General features: G+C 34.6%; 1 long non-coding RNA gene and 1 pseudogene across 3 annotated transcripts; one reads left to right on the top strand and one right to left on the bottom strand.

The window, feature by feature from the left end:
• The first annotated feature begins 10,415 nt into the window (after nt 1-10,415).
• Nucleotides 10,416-18,823, top strand: LOC148864610 (pentatricopeptide repeat-containing protein At1g80150, mitochondrial pseudogene; annotated as a pseudogene). 2 transcript variants are annotated; one of them, XR_016109228.1, is made up of 4 exons: nt 10,416-12,192; nt 12,368-12,446; nt 13,139-13,269; nt 13,736-14,815. The product of XR_016109228.1 is annotated as a pentatricopeptide repeat-containing protein At1g80150, mitochondrial pseudogene, transcript variant X2 (transcript). The 2 variants fall into 2 exon arrangements; XR_016109227.1 differs by lacking the exon at nt 13,736-14,815 and adding an exon at nt 18,082-18,823 and having other exon boundaries at nt 10,421-12,192.
• Nucleotides 18,824-24,281: 5,458 nt separating this feature from the next.
• Nucleotides 24,282-25,293, bottom strand: LOC148864611 (uncharacterized). Its single transcript, XR_016108982.1, has 2 exons — nt 25,200-25,293; nt 24,282-24,710 (listed from the first exon to the last, which is right to left on the bottom strand). It is a non-coding gene; the product is annotated as an uncharacterized LOC148864611 (long non-coding RNA).

Here is a 25,293-nt window from a genome sequence, read left to right on the forward strand (position 1 = left end):
ATTATCATTTCACTGATATAGAAAAACAAGTTTCTTTAAATTCTTGTTTCATTTCACTTACATGAATGTGTTATGTTTCTTTTCATCTTAAAATATTAAAATCATCTACTTGTTTCTCCAATAAACACTAGAAAACCAAATGAAACCTTAAAATTTATATCTATTAGAAAGAAACTTCTACCATTTCATCTAAATATTGAATCCAACCAGAATATGAAAGGGTTTATTAGAGCAATCGAGATTACTTCAACATTATATCTAGAGAACTAATCTAACCATAAAGTTTTCAAACAAATAAGAAAAAGATAGTTTGAGGATTTAAGAAATTTAAACTACTGAATAAGAGTGGGTATTTATCATAAAGTAAATGTTCAAAGGGGTCTTTATCGCAAATAAAAGTTTAGGGTGATTGTCATTGACCCCATAGTAAAAGTTTAGGGTGATTGTCATTGACCCCATAGTACAAGATCTTTTGTAATTTACCATTTTTTTGAATGTAGAAGGAATAACCAGTTGAACTTCTTTTATTGTTTTTTTTTATAAATTAATTCTTTTATTGGTTCATTCCACATATTTTCTATTTTTGTTTCCAATGATATACAAACTTCCCATACTGTATTTGTATCGTACCAATATTTGTATTTACTATTTAGTAAGGACTAAGGACAAGGAATATATATATATAATAAAATTGGATGTGCCATGTCAGCATGTCTTTGCATTCAAAAAAGCTATTTATCTTTTTTTTTTTTTGCATTTTCTTTAACTTGAATATAAAATATCTCTTGAGACATTTGGGTTCCCAAAACTACTCTCCTGCCATGTCATGCTATATGGTTTTTTGAGCTCTTTTTATTTATTTTATTAGAAAGGAAACAAAACATTAAAAACATCTTTGAGATGATTCCCGCCTCTCCTACCACGTCAATCTTATATGAGAATTAACAAACGTTATTTGGAGAGAAGGTCCATGTTCTCAAACCTTTTTGGTTTTATCTTAAAGATATATACATAATTTTGAGCACCTTCTCAAGCCTCTTAAATAGACAACATACAATTGTTTCTCCAATACATCTCCCATAAGTGGTGTGCTTTAATATAATTTACACAGCCGTTGCTAGTGAAGGAGGCTGAAGGATATTTTTCAACACAGATAGACTAGCATTTTGTTATGCATTATTCTCCATAGATTGTTGTGACAAGATAATTCCTTACCAAGCAAACTGATGAGAGACCTCACACCATTTCACGCCTACCAATTTCAAATCCATAGTTGAAGGATTTCACAAACTAGAAACCAACAACATATATTTTGGGTTTCTATAGTTTCTTTATTGTTGTTGTAACATATTGGTAGCATTTTCGTTTCTAATCTACAAGAAACCAAAAAACATGCTTTTAACACAAATTATTTAGATGACCTTTGGTAGCACTTCTGTTTCTAATCTACAAGAAACTCAAAAACATGCTTCAGTTCTAGACCCATTGTTTAAATCTAGTTTTACAAAACCCATTTCTTACTGTCGGGTGGAGAAGATGATGTAAACAGGTATTAGACAACCCATTTTCAACGCACCCATACTTTTACATGGGACTTGTATGCTGGGAAACTAATAAGGTGGCGTTCAGTAACATATTCATTTTGTGGATGGACCTTTTCAATCCACATCACAAGATGAACTCCTTGTTTGGTTGGTTGTGGATAGGACCGGTCCACACTATATCGTGGATTGGCCTTGTCCACGCCCCAAATTATTATCAATATCATTTTCTTGTGGAGGGGGTCGGTCCATGATTCATTTTTGATACCCTACTTCACAACACCCTCCAAACCCTATACATCATTTTACTGTTGAAGGTCTCAATTACCAAAGATCTTGGCCGCTATGCTCCATTGAATCTCTCCATCGTCGATATGTCATTAGATTTGTTAGAATCTCTCCACTATTGGTATGTTATTTTTTGTTGTGAAAAAAAAAACATAGAGTGAAATAGAATAGAAAGGATATTAGCATGTTGTTTCTAATAGCATGGATATTAGAATCTCCACCACTAGTTTGGATATTAGCATGGAAATCAAAGATTTGTTAGAAACAAAATACGACATATTTGTGAAACTTGAACTCACCCTGTATAATAATCTTGTATAACAATTGAACTCACCTTGTATAATAATCCTTTAGTAGGTAAATAGATTAGTGTGAGAAAAGGGGTATGAACTTCAGTTTGTAATTTGTTGATTTGTCTATTAATACTTTGGTTTGAGATATCAATATGGTTGTTGATTGATACAAGGAATTAATACACCTAAAGATGATTGATACAAGATGATTACCATGAGGAATGGGATTGACAGTGCAAAACAAATTTAGATGAGCAAACCATATGCGAAGAAATTTCAAATGACATAAGTTTGTTTCCACATGCTTATAAGCCAACAGGAGATAAAATATAGGCCATCAAATCCATTGGAAATATATCACTACTATCTTTTTTTTCATTTTTGTTATGGAGCTAGTGGCATCTTTCAAGCTACTTTTGCACAATAATACAAGAGTTGGAATGACTTGGTTGGTGATAACAAGAGCAAGAGATTGTCATTTGTCAGTGTGTGGTGTATAAATAGCCAAAAATCAGCATTATCAACTTGCTACTACCATGACTTCACTCTTCTATATAATAAAAATATGGATTCTACAAAGATAAACATTTTTTTCTGAAATATAAAATGTAATCATCATTCATGGGGACAAATAGGAACAAAAGTTTTGATGAGAGATAAAAATAAAGAAAGCATCTCATATAGATCCCATATTGCTAATGGTATGTTTTGTTTATTGGTATCTACATACTCACAAGTAAATACATGAAGCAATATGTAACATATTTATCTATATGTGTAGATCAAACATATAGTAAATATATGATTTTGAGAGCAAGAACTCAACTTTTTGTTGCAAGATGCTAGACCATGATCATTAACATGGAAACAACAACAATGACCCATCTCTCTACAACTTACCCCCTAATAAATCAAGCTTATTCATCTTTTCTTCACACTAGAATAACTACTCTTTGTTGATCCTTACCATTCTAAGAACCCCCGATATGACTTTAATATCAATGAGGTTGAAGAATAATTCAATTTCCTCAAATGTTGTATGCCAAGATTTCTTTTTCAATCCATTTTTTACACATGTCGTTCCGTTTAATCTCTTTCTGTAGTCCAAAGATCTCGACCAAAATGTGAATAAGTTTCTAGAAAGTATGCAATACACTCTTCCTTAACAATTTATATGCATAGTAGTAAAGATCTACATCAATAAAAAAATAACAATCAATCAATGTATGCATTAAGATTTGTCACATAGAACAAAAGATTTGAATCCCCAAGAGGACTCCTTAATGTTCTTCAGAGTTATATGACTAACTCATCCTATTCACATCCCTATTTCTAACTCATAGGGAAAGTTGTCATTATGTGGTGGGCTATCCTAGATCTCTTTGTACTATATATTTTTTTTAATATTTTAGTGGAATACATTTACAAGTTTTACCAGTTTGTATTCACACTATAATGTGAATTGAATTCCCATATCATGATTTTCTGATACAATTGAATTCTCATATAGCATCAATCAGGTTTACAAGCTGATGAATTTAATGTAACTGAACTCTCATTTAATGTATTTGATAGAAAGGCTCCATCAACCATGACATTGCTCATTGTAGCTGATGAATTTGATTTTACCAGCTTATTATTCACACTACAATGTGAATTTAATTCTCATATCATGATTTTCTAATACAGTTGAACTCTCATATAGCATCAATCAGGCTTACTATACTCTTGTATTGCTTTTGTTTGTTATTTATATGTCACTTTATTTTATCTTTTTCTAATGTTCTTGTTTATGACATTAGTGTTTGGTAAGATTGCAACATAGACTAGTTATGTTGCTTTTCTTTTTAAACATTTTCAAACCATTCTATTTATACAGTTCTCTTAATATGATTTATTAATCTTTATTATGTGCTTGTGTGATGTATGAAACTTATTAAGACCAGCTATTTTTAGAAGAATTAAAGCATTTGGGATAATAGAAATTATGAAAAAAAAAACCATTAAAAATGTTTCTAAATAAACAAATATTGAATTGTCGGATGGGGTTGTTGCATTGATACTTGTGAACAACCTAAATTAACATTTTAGATCTTATTAGCTTTACTAACTTGCCAAGATACGACAAACATTATATACTCCAGCCATGACCTGATTAAATATATCTTATTCTAGTAGGCATGAACTATTATAAAGAAAAAAATAGGAACTATTATAAACAATTAGGGCTGTTCATGGGTCAGGTTGGGTTGGTTTACTGAGATTTTTCCAATCGACCCAACCTGGTCGGATTACCTGAAATTGAAACCGAAATTGACCTTGTGTTAAGCAAAACCAACCTGGTCGGTTTGAGTTGGGTTGGGTCGGTTTTGGCTCTAAATTCAACCATGGTAATAAATTGAAATTTCAAATGTTTGATTCTGAAGAGTCAAATTGTATTAGAGATTGTGCTTGAGTTGAGGGGGTAAGGGGGGTGGACCAAGTTAGAATAGAAGTTATCAAGAAAATAGAAAGTCAAACTGTATTAGATAAAGATGACTGAAATTTGTATATTTCAAGCAACCTTCTAATCTAAGTAAAAAATGATACCTAATTCTTGTTGTAATTGGTTGCCTATTTGGTGTAAAAGACCATAGAAACTAGGATCCTTTGATTATTTTCTTTAAACTTTTTCAAAAAAATTCCTTGTCTAGTTGTCTTACAATACTTGCAATTAATGTCATTCCTAACTAGAAGACTAGAAATTAAGTTAGGTTGTAACTAGGATAGAGACAACTTAGTTAAGTAGGAACTAAGTAGGTTATAACTACTAACTAGGAACTAACTACTAAGTTGGTTCGGTTCAGGTTGGTTTATGATTTTTTACAATCCGAAACCGACTAGTGCTGAAGAAAACCTGGTTGACTCGGGTTGGGTCGGTCCGGGTTGGGTCTTCTTATGAACAACCCTATAAACAATAGACAGTTGGGTATGATGAATTTTATTCAAGTTGTTAACCCATTTCTATCCTATTCTACAGACATATACGGCCTCTCAGTCTGAAGTATTACATGAAGATAGGACCAATGAGATGGCCACATGGAGTAAGGCCAAAGAATGGACATTCATTGAATTGATGGTAAATCAAGTGAAAGCTCACAATAGATTAATCTCAACATTTAACAATGATGGTTGGAAATATATTGTTGAAAAATTCAACAACACACACAACAAGTCATATACTCGTAACCAATTCAAAAACAAATTCCATCACTTAAAGAAGCGATTTAGCAACTACCAACAAATATGCAACCATACAATAGTTACAATAGATTCATTTTCTCTGAAACTAATATTATAGGAAACACATCTATGATTAATATTGATGTACCGTCAAATGAAGAGAATGATTACGTCCTATAAACTTAGGATCCATTTGTTAACCTCTCCCCTAGTGATGTTGATACGCCTTATGCATCCACGCTTGAGACCCCCATTGGTGTGTTTAAATTGATACTAACCAACAAAACAACAAACTTACAAGGACTAATTCACTCCCCACCTCTCTTAGGAAAGGAAAGATGACCATATAGGGAATTGATTTCTTGCCTATAATGGATGCATGGGCGGAGTTTAGTAAAGCTAAAGTGAAGCTATTAGAAATTCAAATAGAGAGAGAAACAAAAAATGATAAAGAGAAGGAAGAACAACGCAAAAAAGATATGTCTACGACAAAATGCATGGATGTTGTGGGCAACTTTCTGATGACCAGAGTTGTTAGTGTCTAGCAAGTTTTGAAGGCATCTGAAACATTTGAGTATTGGAGACAAATGCTTATGACGTTTACATCTAAATGTCAACTTAGTGGTTGAAGAAATTTTAGACATTGAAAACTTTGGGTTATTTGTTTGTTGCTTGTATTTTACTTTTTTGAGTGATTGAATATTTTATTAGTATGTTTTTTTTTTGCTTATATTTTACCTTTTTATTATGTTAACTTTTATTTGATACATATATTATGTCCATTATTTTTATCATATTTTATCATACTTCATATATCAATTAGTATAGAAATGTGTGTATCTTCCTAGGAATTCTATGGATATCAATGAAATAGATTACACCTGTTTTAATGAATGGGATGAAGATGATGATGAGCTTTTTGAACTTGTCTTCATTAATGAAGTGGTAAAATACTACAATACATACTTTGTTAAACAATTGTATTTCACATTGAGGATGAGTGGGGATGCATTTGTCATAAAGTGTTTGGATGACTTAAAGCATTTTGATAAACGTATGATACGTTTAGGATGGAGGAACATGTATTTAAAAGTTTTGTCAATCTTTTGAAAGATTGTGTCATTTTATGTAATAGTCGGAATATCACAGTAGATGAATCATTTGTTACTTTCTTATAATTGTTGGTCACAATGAAAGATATTGATTGATTGTAAGTAAGTTTTAACACTCCAAAAATACTATTAGTATTCACTTTAAGAGGATTTGCAAAGAAGTTTATAGTCTTGGGAGAGACTTAATTCGACCATCATTTGAAAAATTGCAACCACATATCAGATATTCAGAGTATTATTTGTGGTTTCAGATATTTCTTTGGTGTCTTATATGTCTATGTATGTCATGTATAATTTATATATTAATCATGTATTATGACTACTTAGAATTGTATTGGGGCAATTGGTGGTACTCATATACGTGTATGGGTTCCTTTAGACAAACAAATCCCATATAGGGGGAGGATGTCGCACTACACCACAAATGTATTGGCTTTTTACTTGTTTGACATGAAATTTATTTTCATTTACGTGAATTGGGAAGGATCTGCCCATGACTCTAGGGTATTTGTAAAAGTTATTTTTCAACAATATTTAGAATTCCTACATCCTCATGCAAGTAATTTATTTCGACATTTTTAGCTAGTACATGTTTATTTACTTGTGTCTAATGCATTTGATTGTATACAATTTTTGTAGGGAAATATTATCTTGTGGATTCTAGATTTTTCAGTAGGTCTAGATATCTAACACTTTATTCCGGTGAATGATATCATTTAAATGACTTTAGAGGGCCAATAAGAAGATTTTGGTCAAAGAAAGAATTATTTAATTATAGGCATTCACTACTAAGAAATGTTATAGAGAGGTGCTTTGGGATATTGGAGGAAAAATTTCCTATCTTGTAGAATATGTCATCTTTCAATTTACAAATGCAATGATATATCTTAATGGCATGCTTCATTACCTACAAGTTTATTAAGCAGGAAGATATTCAAGATAAAGACATTGATCGATGGGCAACGACAGTCATGACTAATGGGGATTCAAATGAAGCCAGTGAGAATGATTCTAATGAAGAAAATGAACAAACAAATATACAAATAACTAATATTAGGGACAATATAGCAAATATGATGTGGGTGCAATATGAAATTGAACTGTTTCAGTTTTAAGGCCTGTTCGTTCCTCTTAACTCTTATCTCTTAAGAGGAATCTTTTAACTTAAGAGAAAAATGGTTGTTCATTTCTTCTTATCTCTTAATTCTTAAAGTGCAACCATATGACTTTTTGTTTCCTAATACTCCCAAAAAGACAAATAAAAACTCTCGTATATGGGGTTAAAATGGATATTTGATTATTTTTAAAATTCAGATGAATGAAAGGTTTACTAATACCAATATATTTCTTAATTTAATTATTGCAATTTTAGACGTTAAACTTTAAAACAAATGAACATGCCCTTAGTTTTAATTTGATTTTCAGATAATATAATTAACATATTAGATATGTTTGAAACATTATGAATTTACTTGTGATACATTGGATTTGTTTTCTTTGTTTATGTGAAGTAATCCTATCTCATTATTATATTTGTATTGATAAATTGATACAGTGATGATCGTATATATTCATACCAATGTGCTCATGTGGTAAGGGACCAATGGAGTTAGTCATGGCAAAAACCAATGCCAATTATGGATGATGGTTCTTTCGTTGTCCAAAATGGGAGAATCACCCAAATTCATTTCAATGGGTAGATGAATTAATTGAATATGATGCTTAGGTAGCTTCATGTATAAATTATACGACCCATCATCAGCACATAAGACTTCATGTGGTACAAAGGCATATCGAATTCCACAAGTTTGATATTATGTTGCTTGCATGCTGTAAGTGCAACATACTTTGCACTATTCTTCTTATCTCTCTTACAATGATGGTTTTATTACTTTTGTTTAAGTATTAATTGTAATATTGGTGGTTTATCTATATACCATTTCAGGAAACCAGTTGACCAATATTTTGATGCTATGCTTGTCTTACAACTAGTGCGAGAACCAATGGATTATAAGTTTGCATAAATAGTTGGGTGCTATTGCTTATCTTGTGATAATTTGTTATTTTGTTTGTTTAAATAATATTTTTTAATATTTTATCAATAAAATACTAATTTTATTTTTTAGTTATTTTATTGCCATTTTTGTTGCAATTAATAGAATAAAAAAGTGTGGTATGGACGTCCACACCATGCCTATAGAATACCACTATGGGTGTAGATTGGTCTAATCCATATAGTCTGTCCATATTTTAGAATAGTTGCGACTGTGGTATGGTGTGGGTTGGTCCCTGCCACAGGGTGTGGTGTCGATTAGTCTACACCCACCAATTTTTCATTAACCCTACAGAACACCCCCTAAGTTGTGCGTAACTATTAAATATGGATAAGAAATTGGTGGGTGTGGATCAGTCCACACTACACCACATCATAGTCCACAATTGTTTTGAGCTATGGACAGACATGTATGGATTGGACCAGTCCACACCTACAGTGGATTTTTATAAGCGTGGTGCGGATCAATCCACACCACACTCTTTAATTCCATGCATCTCATATACAGTTTATGAAATAATCTACACAATTGATCATGAATGTCTAATTTTTACAATTTATATGATAAACAAATTGAAGAAAGGCTTTGGCAATTGAATATTAACTGAAAAACATTACTTTCAACAAAAATGGCAATAAAATAAGTTTAAAAATAAAAATAATTATTTTATTGATAAAAATATTAAATAAATAATATTTAAACAAACGAAATAACACATTATTGCAAGATAAGCATAGCATCAAACTATTTATGCAAACTAATAATTCATTTGGTTCTCATACTAGTTGTGGAGAATACCTATATGAATGCTAGGAGAGAGATTTGGTAGAGGAGACTTTCCTTTGCAGCAAAGCATAAAGGTAGATGAGAGATTCGGCAGTGGAGAATGCCTAGGTAATGTTCGATGATAAAATGATGTAGGGCTTGGGAGGATGCATGTGATGCATATTATAAAAAAATGGAGTGCGGACTAACCCCTTCCACGAGAAATTAGTGTTGCTAATATTTTGGGGTGTGGACAAGGCTGGTCCATGATATAGTGTGGACTGGTCTTGTCCACGCCTAACCGTACAGCATGTTCACCCCATGGCGTGGATGGAAATGATCCATCCATGAGATGAACACACTTTCGAACACCTCATAAATGTCCATGTTTGATTGACCACGAAGCTCTAATTAGCCAATTATAACAAGCTGAAACAAAGTGATTAACTTATAAGTTAATAAATTCATTAATAAATTAATAGTTTAACATTTTTATTAAATAAGATAATTAATGGCAACCCTTAATTAAGATATTTAAATTAAGAACTTAATTAAAATTTCAATAAATGACTTAATAACTTAATTGGTTAATTAATGAAGGTCCTGGTTGTTAAATCTTTTTTGAATGATCTTCTGGAAGATCTAACATCCAAAAGATGCAATAGGTTTTTACAAAGAAAATACTTAAATAAGTTAGGTAGCCAATGATGTTAATAGCTTAAAAAAATACTTACAAATTAGTAAAAACTAATATGAACAAATAGAAAATTATTGTTCAAACTTAAAAACTTAGGTGCCTTTTGGCAAGGCTTTTTTAAAAGATCTTCCGAAGACCTGACAGCTATAATATGCAGATATATGTGTATCATAAAATATTGAGTAGGCTAATATTAGGTTATGCCGGGCTTGGACTAAGGGCTCAACCCAAGACCAACCTGAGTTTTGGTTAGGCCTGAATGTGCATGTGCAAAGGTTCTAATTGGGCCAGATGAAGCTTGAGTTAGACCCACCCAAATTACACACCAAATTCCTTTTCCCTCAAGTTAAAGTCTATCAACATAATGATTAATGGACCCATAATTTGGGCTTGATATGGGTCAGCCCAGGACCAGTTATATGGCACATGAACAGAGTCAACTTGAGAAGTATCTTGGATGTTGGACCTGTGATCCGCACTTAGGCGATCCCTGATCCCTCTCCTCTCCTTCCTTTTCTGTCTATGATTTTACATTCTTTGCTCAATGAAAGTACAAAACGAACCATGAGATGATCTGAAGACATTTCTCTGTCGCTCCCTCATTCTGCTCTTCTTTAATCGATCAATCACACGGTTGCAACTTGATTCTGAGAGCGAGCCAGCGAGTCTGTTTCATTCTGATTTCTGAGAAAGAAAAGATCAGAGAGGGAGAGAAGGGGGGATTCAGTAGTTGGTATAAGACTTTCTTCTGATGAGGAGTAATGGTACGCACTGAGAAGGAAGGCATAACATGCTTTCTCTGCGTCCACTTCGCAGATTCTGCTTCGCTACCAGTGTTATTGCTGACTCAGCTACTGCTACGACAGCTGCTTCAACTCCTGTTCCAAAAACGAGACCATTAGACGAGCCCGAATTGGTCAAGATCAAGGCTGAGAGAGACCCAGATAAGCTCTTTCATTTATTCAAAGCCAATGCCCACAACCGACTTGTCATTGAGAATCGCTTCGCTTTCGAGGACACCGTCTCTCGTCTAGCTGGTGCTCGACGATTTGACTATATAGAGGAACTCCTCGAGCACCATAAGACTCTTCCTCAAGGCCGCCGGGAAGGCTTCATTGTCCGGATTATAATGCTATATGGCAAGGCTGGGATGACTAAGCATGCTCTCCAGACTTTCAACGATATGCACCTCTTTGGGTGCCGCAGGACTGTCAAGTCCTTCAATGCCGCACTCAAGGTTTTGACGCAGACCTGCGATTTGAAAGCCATTCAGTTTTTCTTTGATGAGGTTCCGTGGAAATTTGGCATTTCTCCAGATGTGTTTTCTCTCAATATTGTTATCAAGGCTTTCTGTGAATTGGGTGTGCTTGATATGGCTTATTTAACCATGGTAGAGATGGAAAAGGTGGGGATAAAACCTGACGTGGTTACATTCACTACGCTTATATCTGCGTTTTATAAGAATGATCGTTCTGAGATTGCAAATGGCTTGTGGAATCTAATGGTGCTTAAGGGGTGTTTCCCGAATCTTGCTACCTTCAATGTTAGGATTCAGCACTTGGTTAACAAGAGACGAGCATGGAACGCTAATGCCTTAATGGGTAAAATGCAGAATATGGGGATAAACCCAGATGAAGTGACATTCAATCTTGTAATCAAGGGCTTTTGCCAGGCTGGTTTCCTTGAAATGGCCAAAAGGGTTTATTCTGCTTTACATGGTAAAGGTTACAAAGCCAATAGCAGAATTAATCAGACAATGATTCATTATCTTTGTAAGGCAGGTGAGTTCAATACGGCATTTGGGATGTGTAAGGTCAGCATGAGTAGGAACTGGTTTCCTAGTGTGGATACCATCTATAGGCTACTTGTAGGTCTTAAGAAGAATGGGCAGTACAAGAAAGCCAAGGAGATCATGGTGCTAGTTCGGAAAAGAATACCTCCTTATTCTGCAAATGAACTTGAGGGTTTTGAGGCCCTATTGTTGCAAAATTGAATAAAGTGCTAGATGGAAAAGGGAATTCATTTATAAGTGTAACCATTCAGCTTGAAGAGGCAATCCTTTTGTTCCTATTATATTCATTTTTCGATTTCTGAAATTATTGAAGTGGAGGGGTACTTCCAGTTTTGTCTGCTGAATTTGTTGTATCATCTTAATGGAGAACACTCAAAGTCAAATGAGAATTCTGATGACCAAGACTCACATGGGTCCTATTGTAATTTGTAAGTTACTGCAAAGAATCTTCTTTCTATATCTATTTCTTTGTCTTAGTTATTGTCAAGAAGAACTTGCAATGAAAAATAAATGTTAATTTAGTATCATTCTTGAAATTTTAACATTGTTTTTGAGTTTCCAAGATTAATTTAATGGCAAGCCTTTCTTGTTCATTGTCTTCAGCTTGGGCAGATTAGGACCAGAATGGTGAACTGAAGGAATGAGGTCCTTTTAGTTGGTTGCCTATGAAATTCTGTCAATGGTAATTATCTAAATGTTTTTCTCATTATTGATCTGTTATGCATGAACTTGTCTTCCATATTAGGGCATCAATGGGTCAGGTCTAGTTTGGGACAGCCTGTACCAGTCCTGAACTGATTATTTAATCGGGACAAAACATAGACCCAGAACTGTCCCAATTAATAATCTGGATGGTTGAGTCTGAGCCGATAGACCTGATTATACTGACATTTATAATTTTTTATGTAAATAATAATTTACAACTTGATTTTTGATAATATAACATTAATAAAATGATAGTGAAATGGTTAATTATTTATATGTTAATAAGTTAAGTATTTTTAACCAAAATGATCTTATACATTATCAAATTTGCCCTCTTAGACATAAGTTATAATAAAATTACAAGAAAACTAGAAAACCTTTATATATTATTAACAAAATAATAGGTTCAGGTCTGAGTTGGTTTGGAACAAGCAAGAACCCGAACTGACCCAATTATTAATAGGGACAAAATGACAGAACCAGAACCGACATAACCGGTTTGGTTCGGTTCAGTTGGTAGGTAGAACCAACCCACTGACAGCCCTATTCCATATTATCTTTAAAACAGTTGTGCTTGCGTTATGTTTGCCTCAGTACTAGACTTGGAAATTGCTATTTAAGAAGTTTGAGAAGGATGGTTGATAAGAATGCTTTGATTTTCATCCTCAGGCAATGCAAACTTGAATAAATGGGCAACCAAGTGCACGAGGCTCTAGCCAATGCGGGGTCTGGGGAGGGACAGATGTATGCAGCCTTTACCCCTGCACATACAAAGAGGCTATTTCCAAGATTTGAATACGGTAATGAAATCGGAACATTTGGCTGTTTCCCTCTACAGTGGAAAAGAATGTAATTGTTATGCTCCTCTTGTCTATTTTGGCATCTCATTGGAAGAAAGGGATATGTATGTCCATAAGATCATTTGCCATCATTCTTGTGCACATTTGTTTTTCAACTTTCTGTATTATATGTTTGTTTTGTTTGACTGTTTAGAAATTGAACTTTTCTTTTCTTTTTCTTTTTTGAGTTTGGTAAGGATTTGTAATTTGGAAGATACCTAATGAATAACTTGTTAGTGTCGAGTGGTGAGCAAGAGAAAAGCCCACTTAGGCCGATCGGGTCCATCAAGAAGGTATATGCTAGGGGTCCACATAAGCAGGTCCAACATTTGTGATTGTAAACCATTGTAACAAATGTAACTAAAAACAGATGGCCAATCTGAGGTGGTTAACTGCACACTGGAAACTTATCTATGTTGTTTTACAGGTGATTAGCCGTGGGTGTGGCTCAAATGGTTGCTGTGGACCAAGTATTGGTACAATACCTCGTACCACAGGTCACTACAGGCTACCATTCAAGTCTCTCTATGGGTGTGAACTGCCATCCTTGCTACCCTATGATAAAGGATCAACAGCAGTGGCTGAAGTGGATGATTACTTGGTCCAGCGAGATGTTGTCCTTAAGGACCTTAAAACCCATTTCACTGTATGCTCAACAGCAGATGAAAATGCACTATGATAAGACACATCAGGATGTGTCTTATGAGTAGGGTGACTGGGTTTACTCAAAACTTTGTCCATACAAACAGAGCAGCTTGGTGAAAAGAAGCTCCCAGAAGCTTGCTCCTTGATTCTATGGGCCATTCCAGATCCTTGAGAAGGTAGGTAAGGTTGCCTATAAGCTTTGCCTATAAGCTAAACCTTGTGGACTCCTCCAAGTTACACCCCACCTTCCATGTTTCATTACTGAAGAAACACCTGGGCCCCATTACTCATGTCTCACCAACGTTACCTGAGCTCTCAGAAGATGGTGCCTTATTACCAGAACCAGCTCAAATTGTTGATTACAGATGGATTAAGAGGGGTAATGCAACAGTTCAACAAGCCCTGGTTGTTTGGAAACATCACCCAGTAGAAGATGTCGCATGGGCCCAATTACTCATGTCTCACCAACGTTACCTGAGTTCTCAGAAGGTGGTGCCTTATTACCAGAACCAGCTCAAATTGTTGATTGCAGATGGATTAAGAGGGATAATGCAACAGTTCAACAAGCCCTGGTTGTTTGGAAACATCTCCCAGTAGAAGATGTCACACGGGAAGACTACCATACCATCTTGTGCCAGTTCAGTTATTTCAACCTTGGGGGCAAAGTTGCTTCTGTGGGGGATGGGATTGGTAAGAGTGGTGAGGAAGAGAAAAGCCTACTTAGGCCAATTGGGTCCATCAAAAAGGTATATGCCAGGGGTCCATGTAAGCAGGACCAGTATCTGTGACTGCAAACAGTTGTTGTAACAGATGTAACCAAATGTAATGGCATTGTATAAAAGGGCAAGAAGAGTTGGAGTTTTCCCTCCAACTGTGTGTGTGTGTGTGTGTGTGTTTGAGGAGACAGTCTCTCTCAAAGTAGACTCCTGAGGTGAGCAGGAACTCACATATCCCCATAAATAAAACCAAAACAGAAAAGCAAACAAAAAAAACACATTGCAAAAATTAAACTGCATGCAGTTGTTATTCACACAGTTCTTGATAAATCAAGGCAATGAGTTTTTTAATTTGGTTTTCATTTATTGTTATTTATTCATTTTCTTTGATCACTTTTTTCTAACAATAAGACTCATCAGTTTGATCTAAAAAGTTACTGAATTGTTACTGACGAAGAGTGACTGGTGAGATAACCTGGATTTAGTGATAAAATGAAATAGTTACTAGTCTTTAGATATAAGTTGAGTTTTTTGTTGTCTTGATGAAATTGATGAATCAAAAACAATAGAAAGGGTATGCTAGATCTTTGTTTGCTCAAACATACTCTTTTTGGTTATTGTTGTTACTTGGTTCTCTAGGCATGTGCATATCATTTGTCATCATTAATTTATTGTGGAATCTTGTTAGACATTCAAAGACATGAACACTGAGTACCTCCCTGTCAAAGGCAGATTTGCACTTGTAGTGACTAGTGTTCTTGAGATGCAAAGGTGATGTTCCTGTCTGGTCATCAATGAGGTTGCTAGTGACTGGGAAACTTAAGAATTATAGTTATATTTATGATAAATATATAAATATATCCATACATACATTTGCACATGCATTTATGATCCTACATTCTGTTTCCTCCAAACACAGTCTAATATTTTATGCACTAGTAGCCTCTTCAAAAGAATTGTTTTTGGCATAACTTGGCAGTAATTCTACTTCATTATGACTGATAGGCAACAGAAAACCTTCATAACTGTCCTCATTGTAGTACAGCAGCTCATTGAAGTACTTATATCCATATTTTGAGGGACTCCAATGCATTTCCAACCTTTTGCACTCTCAAAATCTCATCAGCTACCAAACAAATAGCTTCAAATGATGTAACACTTGTCTGGTGACTCTGTAATTACTTGAACCTGTTTTTGTTCATCAACATCATCTTCCCTTGTATGGTAAGTTGGTAACCCCATTCTCAATAATGCTTTCCATTTTGAAACTTCAATACAACCATCTTGTACATGGACAAGGAGCCAGCACTATCCCTTTCCCCAGATTCCTGTTGAACCCTCCCTCCAAGACAGTATCCTGAGCTCCCAAAATCCTCATTGGCCCGATTCAAATTCTATAGACTTATTGAAAGTTCCCAGAGAGCTAAAGAAGTTACTACTATGTAAGTGAATTCACACTAACATCCAAGGTTCAAAATATACAAACGTATTGGTGTGTATTGTATGATACATATTGTTTTCCAGGCTCATTGGTATGCTATATATTAAGATCTAATGTATTTTAATTGTTTTAGATGATAAGATATGACATGGCAATTCTACTGACAACAAATCAGAACAAAAACGTAAATAAAAAAGTTCTGGTTGAATGAAACTCTTGATATGCAAATTTTTCGTATCAAGAGTGTCGATATTGAACCTTGCTTACATCAGTATAGAAGATGGGTACTTCAATTATCAGTAGTTGTATAGCCACTCTCTATATTGGGTTCATCCCATTTACTATCAATAATATATACTTTACCTTCTCTCTCTCTCTCTCAAAAAAAAAAAAAAAAAGAAAAATTACTTCAACCTGTCAAGCATCACCAACTTCCAGTTTATGACTTAGCCAGGAGGCAGTTTGTCATATGGATCTGGAGAGGTAATATTGAAGTTGTTCTCCTCTCTCTATTAATCGTCTGAACTTAAAAAGGTTGTATATTTAACGCAAAGTAATAATAAAAAATTAGTCACAGTTGTAACACTCAACAGATGATGCAAAGACCAAAGAGTTCCATCAACAAAAGATTGAAAACCGAATTTCTAGCAAAAGAAGCATTAAATAAAAGAGGAAATGTTCTTTTCTTGGACTTCCTCGCCTTCTGGATTCTTAAAACTGAATTTTGATGGCTGTAGTGTGGGGAATCCAGCGCATTCTGGAATTGGGGGTGTGTTCAGGAATGAGGAGGGGTTTATTTTAGCTTTGTTTTCAGGCCCTATTGGAGAAGGAGACTCACTCAGGGCTGAGATCTTTGCGGCTTTGGAAGGAATCCAAAAAGCTAAGAAGCTGAATATCAGAAGTTTGGCCCTTGAAGGTGATTCAGAGGTGGTGATTAGATGGCTAAAGGAAGATAACAGTAGCATGTGGAGGTTTAGCAATGAAAGGAAGAAATTCAAATGGCTTACTAGGGATATTGAGGTGAAGTATAGCTAGGTGAAAAGAAATGCCAACTCACTTGCCGATGGACTAGCCAAACAGGGGGTGAATAGGGATTCTTTATTTTGGGATAATTTCTAAGTCTGGTATTGTTTTCTAATGGTGGGGAGATAAGACATTTTGTCTCCCCCTTTCTTGTATTTAAAATTTCACATCTTTAATAAAAGTTTTCAGTTATTGATAAAAAAAGGAGGAAAGGGAATATAATTTTTGAAGGTTTTGCACCACTTGTATGAACACAATCTTTTTCTCCTTTTCTCTTTCTTCCATCTCATGTCCTTAATTTCTCCTAAGCTTATTTTATAGACAAGTGGGGCATTTTTATACCATTATTAAGATTATTGTATCCTTACAAGTGCACTTTTGATCATCGTCATCAATGCCTTATCCCAACTATATGGGGTCAGCTACATAAATCTTATTTCGCCAATCTCTGTTCTATTAAAATTGCACTTTTGTATCATTATTTTATCTTTTTTTGGGTAAGGAAACCTAGGATGATTCAGTTAGCCTAAATAGTTGTTGAAGTGGGGTTGTATTTTGAAAGTTGTTGGTAAAAGGGACCAAATGTTTGTTTCTAATAATGAGGAAACTTACTTCCTGGCTGTCAATTATTTACCTCCCTCGGTGTTAACTGTTAAGCCTTCTAAATTGACAACTAAGGTTTGTTCTATTATTGCTACTTTCTGGTTTACCCTCTTAAAGCCATGCAAATTAGTTGGCTCATGTTTTGCTTTCTTTTAGTTGGACAAAAAGTTTTTTCTATTGCTTTAGTTGGCTCATGTTTTGCTTTCTTTTTGTTGGAGGTGGTTTTGAAAGTTTGACTGTTTCTTATTTTTATTTTTTTTTCTTTTGTAGTTTCCATTTTTTCTTCTCAGTTTAGTGAAGGAATAAAGGGGAGGGACTAATTCATACTTCATTCTTCTGATGCAGATTATCAAGAAGCTTGTTTACTTGGGACTTCATGCATTCATGGTTCTCAAGAAACACTTAAAGTACTATTTTGAATGAGATGGTAAATCACCTATTGAGGGATTTGACTTAATTTAAACGGAAAGCTGCAATTAGAGCTTGAAATCAAAGTAGCATGATGAATGGGAAAGAGCTAAGTGGTGTTAGAAGTTAGAACTCTGATGCATAAGCACATAAGAAAGGGAAAAGGAAAATAGGAAGTAGCTTAAGTAGGTGAAATAGAGGAGAAAAGAGAGTAAGTCAGAGAAAATGAAGGTCAGTTATTCTCAATGGTAAAAAGAAAGTATACTGTGGTGTTACTCTTTTCTTGTGGGCACCGATTGGAAGAGGATTTATCTCAGAGTACAGCATTTTTGGCGGTTGCAGAGTTTAACAATGTTGGCTGCTCAGTCTGTTAAGCGAGGATTATTGCTGTTTAGGATGAGTTATAAAGTAACATGCATTTAGAAGAGCATTGTATATCCAAAATAAATCCTTTATTTCGGTCATAAGTCATAATTCTAAAAGCTAGAAAGCCTCTTCTTTCCACTCAAATGTGTTCATCTCATTTCAATCAAATTAGTAATTAATAATTTACAGAATTATATAAATATTAATTAAAAAATATGGGCTAGTAGGATTGTTAGATACATATCATATGATGTTGTAATTCATAAATTTATTTGATAAAATAATTAAATATATCATTCTGCCAATATATGGTCTGTATTTGCCCGTATTGACCAATATAGTTTTTTTATGAGAAATGAAATAATAATATTGGGCATGCTTGGAACCGTTTGCGTTTATTAAAAAAACGGTGCCACGTAAGCGCCATATCAGCATTTGGCGCAATAAACATTTTTTGGCTTCAAACTCATAAAACGCAAATAAACGTTTATGTGTTTATTTCTATTGGTTTTCGTGAAAATAGCTGTTGGGGGATGCAGCTGAAGATTTTAGAGAGAGAAGGAGGGTGTTTCTCGTATCTCCGATTTATATCTCTGATTTGCCACTGGTATGTTCTCTGAGATCTTGTTTTTTATTTTTTTGTCTGTTATTTTGAGGTAGCATTTAGCTATAAAGATTTGAGAAAACAAATGTGTGTTTGTGACACAATATGGAAGGTTGCCTAGCTTCTATGTGTTTGAGAAAACCGATGTATGTGCTTCCAAGAGATAGAAACTCAGTTCTGAAACACGAAAAAAATACTCAGAATTAGAGTTACCCAGTTCTGTCTAGTTGTCCTATTGTTGTGCCAAAAAGCAAAATTGGCTAGCTGCCAGCAAAATGTGGTAATATAATCTGGCAGTATTTATCAACTAAAACGTTATTACTTAAGGAGTTGGGTTCTTTGAATATAATCCCCAAGTTTCACAAAGGAGTGGAACAGGTATCAACTGATTTATTTGTTCAAAAAATGAAAAATCTTTAGAAGGCGGCAATTTGGTGGGACTGGTGAAAAAATTGGTTGGTGAAGTTGTGTTTCTGCTTGTTATTTCCCGGTTCCATGGTGAACATATGGTATTAATTCCTCTATTGCTGCAAGAGGTGCTAAGCCTCATAATGGTAGGAAAGACACCGGCACTAGCAGTGGTAGCAGCAACTGAACAACCTGCCAATAGCAATTTCAGGTTAGTTCATAAACATAATGGTAGTAGGGTATGTGGTATGGTTCTATTTTTTGTTTGATATCAGATTTAAACCTCCCTGATGAGGCGAAGATTGGCAGGAAAAATCATGGTTTTGATGTCAGAGGGAGGTCTGCTATGGTTACACAGTATGGGATTTGGTGCATGTCCTTTGCGTTTATTACTTAACTTGTTCGTATGGAATACATAAGGATTTTGTGCTTTTATTTTTATTAATTTTATTGGATGCAATTGAGAGAGAGAGAGAGAGAAATTTGAGACGTGAAAATTTACTTGAATTTGGGCTGTGGCGGGCCCAAGCCAAGCCCAAATTGATCTACCTTGCCAATGGTGTCTTTGTTATTCAAAAGAAAAAAAAAGTAGTCCGATAAAATGTTGGAAAGAAGATAGATATTGACAATTTTACATTTCATAAATGTAAAACAATTCTGCGTTCAGTTTTCTTTTGAATAACATTAATAGCCATTATTCCCTTATAGGTAACAAAGAGAGAGAGAGAGAGAGAGAGAGAGAGACTCAGTGAAAGTGGCATATATCCACCGTTGGATGTAGATTATATCATATATTAACCATTAGATCTGAAAATCGGTTTTTTAAATTGAAGCATATGTAATTTGGACCATTGAATTAACTAATACAATGAAAGTGTCACACTGAAACATCCATATGGCTGTTTCTTGAAACGCCTCACCAAACAGCATGAAATAAAAAAAAAAAAAAAAAACATTTATTATTGTTGAAGTATAAAGGGGCATTTGTTGAAGAAACACCCTGATTAAACTTAACGAAACAACAAAATAAAAAACGTTTAAAGTGAAACATAAATGAAACCAAAAACATGCATTAACTAACAGGAAACAAATGTTAAGTACAATCAGGTCTGCCGTCTGCCCCACCAAATACAGTCTCCACAAAAATTTTAGCCTTTTTTGAGCTAACTAGCTAAGGTTAGATACAATGCAATACATACCAATCGGCACGTGTGAAATGAATGGACACCGTCCCTATTACACCTGTGCCACATGCTGGTCTCCATTGGAAATAGATATTATATGCCTTACATTGAGCATATCTTATCAATACTTCAAAGTTTAGACCTTCGAGCAGTACCTGAGGCAATTGAGAAGATAGGCATCCGCATCCGATTTGGATTAGGGCTGCAAACCATATCCGATTATTTGAGTTCAAATTTGATACATTTATAATTGGATCAAATATGGATTAGTCATTTATATATATACGAATAATCGAATTTGATATATTTATAATTGGATCAAATATGGATTGATCATTTAATATATACGAATGATCAAATTTGATATATTTATAATTGAATCAAATATATATTATGTAAAAAAATATATTATATTTATCATTGAAGTTGATCTCAATGTTGTATTTTTCATTAAGTTTTTATAAGTTTATGTTTTATATAAATAAATTTCAAATCATTTTGTTTATAAAATATAATATTAAAGTTATTTATAACTCATTTTATTAATAATATATAACATTTAGGTCATTTTTAGTCTAATTTATTTATGTTATTTAATATCCAATTATAATTCAAATTGGGTTTAAATCCACTAAATATCCAATGGATATGATTCGATTTGAATTCAAATATAAACAAATCAAATTCGGATATACCTATATTCTATTAATTCGATCTATTTGCAGCCCTAATTTGATTTGTTCAAGAAGAATTGTGCCTTGGGGTTCCCAAATATGTTTTACATAATCACCTTTGTTTTTGTTTTGTCTTTCTGCAACATAGTCAACTGTATTTTATGTTAATTCTGTCCCCTCTATGCGTATGGCAATGGTTAGGCTTCAATGGTATATTTATATTCAGTTGCAGCAAGCTAACGGTGCACTGGGTGAGATAGGTAGGGCTACAAACGACATCCATTTGTCTGAATTTGAATTCGTGTCTGATCCGATTGAGCCAAATTTGATGGATCAAATATAAATCCCTCTCGAATCTATCACTCAATTACTTTAACTTTATTCAAGTTAAGCAATTACGTCGTTTTCTCATAAAATAGTGCTGAATGGATGAGGGTCTGTTTCACCGTTTTCTGAGAGAACGACTTTTTTTTTTATTTTTTTGTTTGGCATCTATGCTGCCACATAGGATGTTTTCTTGAGAAAAGACATTGTTTTTGTTTGATACCTGTGTTCTATAACCATTTTCAACATTAGTCCACGTTATCCAATGATTCACATGATACCACATTGGTGCCACATCATAATACCATTGACAGATGAGAAAATGCCAGATTTAACATTTTCTCAGTCCACACCTTCCAAGGCATGACTGTTTTCTTTGCATTTCTGAAAAAACAATCCCAAACAAGTCTGTATTTCTTGGTGCACCTTTTTTTCTATTGTGGAGCTGATGTTGAACCGTTTTACAAGGCAACCGCATCGATGTCAAACACCACCCAATATTGCAAGTGGCAGCTAATCCTGGCTTACACGGATCAGATCAAATGGAAGCTTTAATCTTGAAGAACCTTCAAATGCTTTACACGGTAATCACAAATCATACGAATGTTGTTTTTCATGACTAATCCTGGTTTCGTGATCTCAGAAACAACCTTCCCGTGCAAGGTTTTAAGTATCACTACTTTCCATAATCCATACACAAAAAATTGATATATTGTGATCTTTTTGTATTTAATTTTTTATTTGAAAATTTGTGAGAGGTTATGATATGACCTCTTTTATTTAGAAAATATATATATAAAAGGAAAGAAATAATAACTGGAGATGTTGTTGTTGAGAAATTTAAGTTCATTTAGGGGACATTCTACAACATGAATGTTTTATTTTTTATTTTACAATTGATATATCGTGATTGTTTACTCATTTCATAGAGAGGGTGTGGGTGGCTGCCCTTGCACAGCCCCCAAGAAGTCATGCTAACTTTGAGTTGGAACTGCCAGGGGTTAGGCTCTCCCCTGACAGTTCGAGCCCTGAAAAAAGCCTGTGGTCAAGTCAAACCTTCTGTTTTATTTCTCATAGAAACAAAATGTTCTTTGCTTGAATGTTGATCGAAACTAAGTTGGGTTAAAGAGGAATGTTGGGGGGTTGATGCAGTTGGGCTGTCAGGGGATTTAGCAGTTTTTTTGGAATCCTGATTTGAATATGAAAATAATTGTTGTGAATGAAAGAACCATAACTGTTGCAGTTGTAGGAAATAATGGAAAATTATAGCATATTTCTTTCTTATATGGTGAACCAGATGGGAAGAATCGAGTAGTTTTCTTGCAACTGTGGCAAAGCATTGCCAGACTGCCCTTGGACCCATGGGTTTGTATTAGTGATTTTAACTTGTTTAGGAAAGAAGACAAACTAGGAGGGAAAAAGAAAAATAGAAAGGAGATAGCAAGAAATAGGTGTTTTATTAGATCTTTGGGTCAAAAAATCATAACCAGCCATGGCCCTAGATTCACCTGGACAAACAAAAGAGAGGGTTCAAGAAATGTAAAAGAGAGAATAGATCTTGCTATGGCCAACAAGGAGTGGTTAGAATTGTTTCCTAAAGCAAGAGTTGTTCACATGACAAGTGGAGGGTCAGATCATACCCCTATAATGATGGATCCTGTGCCTTCGCCTTTCAGATTTGAAGATATGTGAAATACTCATGAGGACTGCTCAAAGATAGGATAAAATCCATCCAAGAGGAGCTGCATAAGGAAAAATTTCAAGCTGGCACTTTATATAGTAAAAGTAGAGTTTTGGATTTAGAAGCCCAATTGAATGAGAGCTAAGGAGGGAAGAGATTATGTGGGCCCAAAGATCATGGCAAAACTGGCTGCAAGCAGGGGATAGGAACACAAGGTTCTTTCACTAGACCACGTTGAGAAGAAGATCGAGGAACAAAATAGTGACCATTAAGGAAGAAGAGGAAAATTGGGTTTCAGGCCAGGAGCAAGTCTCCAAATTATTAGTGAATTATTTTGAGAACCTCTTTAAAACCTCAAATCCGTCTAGAGAGAGTGAACTCCTGGAATTAGTGCATCCTTTAATCACAGATGAGGAAAATAATTCTCTACAGAAAGAGGTAAGTGATGACGAGATAAAAGAGGCTTTATTTCAAATGAACCCCCAAAAATCTCCTGGTCCGAATGGTTACCCAAACTCTTTCTTCCAGAAACATTGGCCAAAGGTAAGATGTTCAATAAATCAAGCTGTGAAGGAGTTCTTCAAGGAAGGATCTTTAAACCCAGAGATAAATAGGACTTATATAGCCCTCATACCTAAATGTAAGCAACCAAAAAGTGTTTTCCAATTCAGGCCTATTAGCCTGTGCAATACCCTTTATAAAATAATTGCGAAAATTCTTGTTAACAGATCAAAACCTATTCTCCCAAAAATATTAAGTCTAAATCAGAATGCTTTTGTTTCGAGAAGAATGATTGTAGACAATGTCCTAATTGCCCACGAAATATTTCATTTCATGAAAACCACAAATCAAACGCATAAACTTATGGAAATTAAGGTTGATATGAACAAAGCATATGATAGGGTAGAATGGAGTTTTATTCAATTAGTGATGAAAAAACTTGGGTTCGGAGACTCTTATTAATTGGGTATTGCAATGTGTCTCTTCAGATTCCTTTCAAGTATTGGTTAATGGGAATCCTAGCAAAAGGTTCTTCCCTTCTAGGGGGCTAAGGTAGGGAGACCCTTGTCTCCTTGTTCCTCCTTTGTTCAGAAGTTTTGTCTCTTGCCTTCCAGAGGTTGCAATCTTCAGGTGAGCTCTAAGGTATCAGAATAAGTAGACATTGCCCTGCCATCACTCATCTGTTCTTTGCAGACGGATCTTTATTTTTCTCAAGAGCAAGTATTGCAGAGGGAGGCTTGATAGTGGAAACCTTGAAGAAGTATGAGGAACCCTTTGGACAGAAAGTAAATCTTCAGAAATCGGAAATTATCTTTAGTTCAAACCTGCATTCAAAATGTCAAAAAATCATTTCAAGGGTAATGGACATTAAGAAAACCAGCAAGCCTTCAAACTATTTAGGGCTTCCATCGGACATGGGGAGATCCAAAGTAAGGCTGTTTAATTTCTTGAATGAAAGGATGAATTTAAAAGCAAACAACTGGAAAGCTTCTTTTCTTTCTCATGCAGGAAAGGAAGTGTTAATAAAATCTATGTTAAGCTCCATGATGGCATACTCAATGTCATGTTTTCTTATTCCTAAAGGAGTCTGCCAAAAGCTGGCAAAGATTTAAAGATGATTCTTCTGGGGAGAACAGAATTCTGAAAAGAAAATTAATTGGGTGAATTGGGGGAAGGCTTGCAGAAGTAAGTTTCATGGGGGTCTTGGGTTTAGAGATCCCCAAGCTTTTAATTTGGCCCTTCTTGCAAAGCTGGACTGGAGATTCTATTCTCTTGATGAGAGCCTATGGAAACAGTTGATTGAAGGAAATTACCTGAAGAGGAAAAACTTTTGGGCAGTAAAGCTTCCGTCAAATTGTTCATGGGGCTTTCGGAGCCTTCTGGCTGGGAGGGATGTGTTAAGAGAGG

This window comes from Nelumbo lutea, chromosome 3 (genome assembly GCF_056320005.1).
Source record: "Nelumbo lutea isolate HS-2025 chromosome 3, American lotus-T2T, whole genome shotgun sequence".
NCBI classification, from domain to species: Eukaryota; Viridiplantae; Streptophyta; class Magnoliopsida; order Proteales; family Nelumbonaceae; genus Nelumbo; species Nelumbo lutea.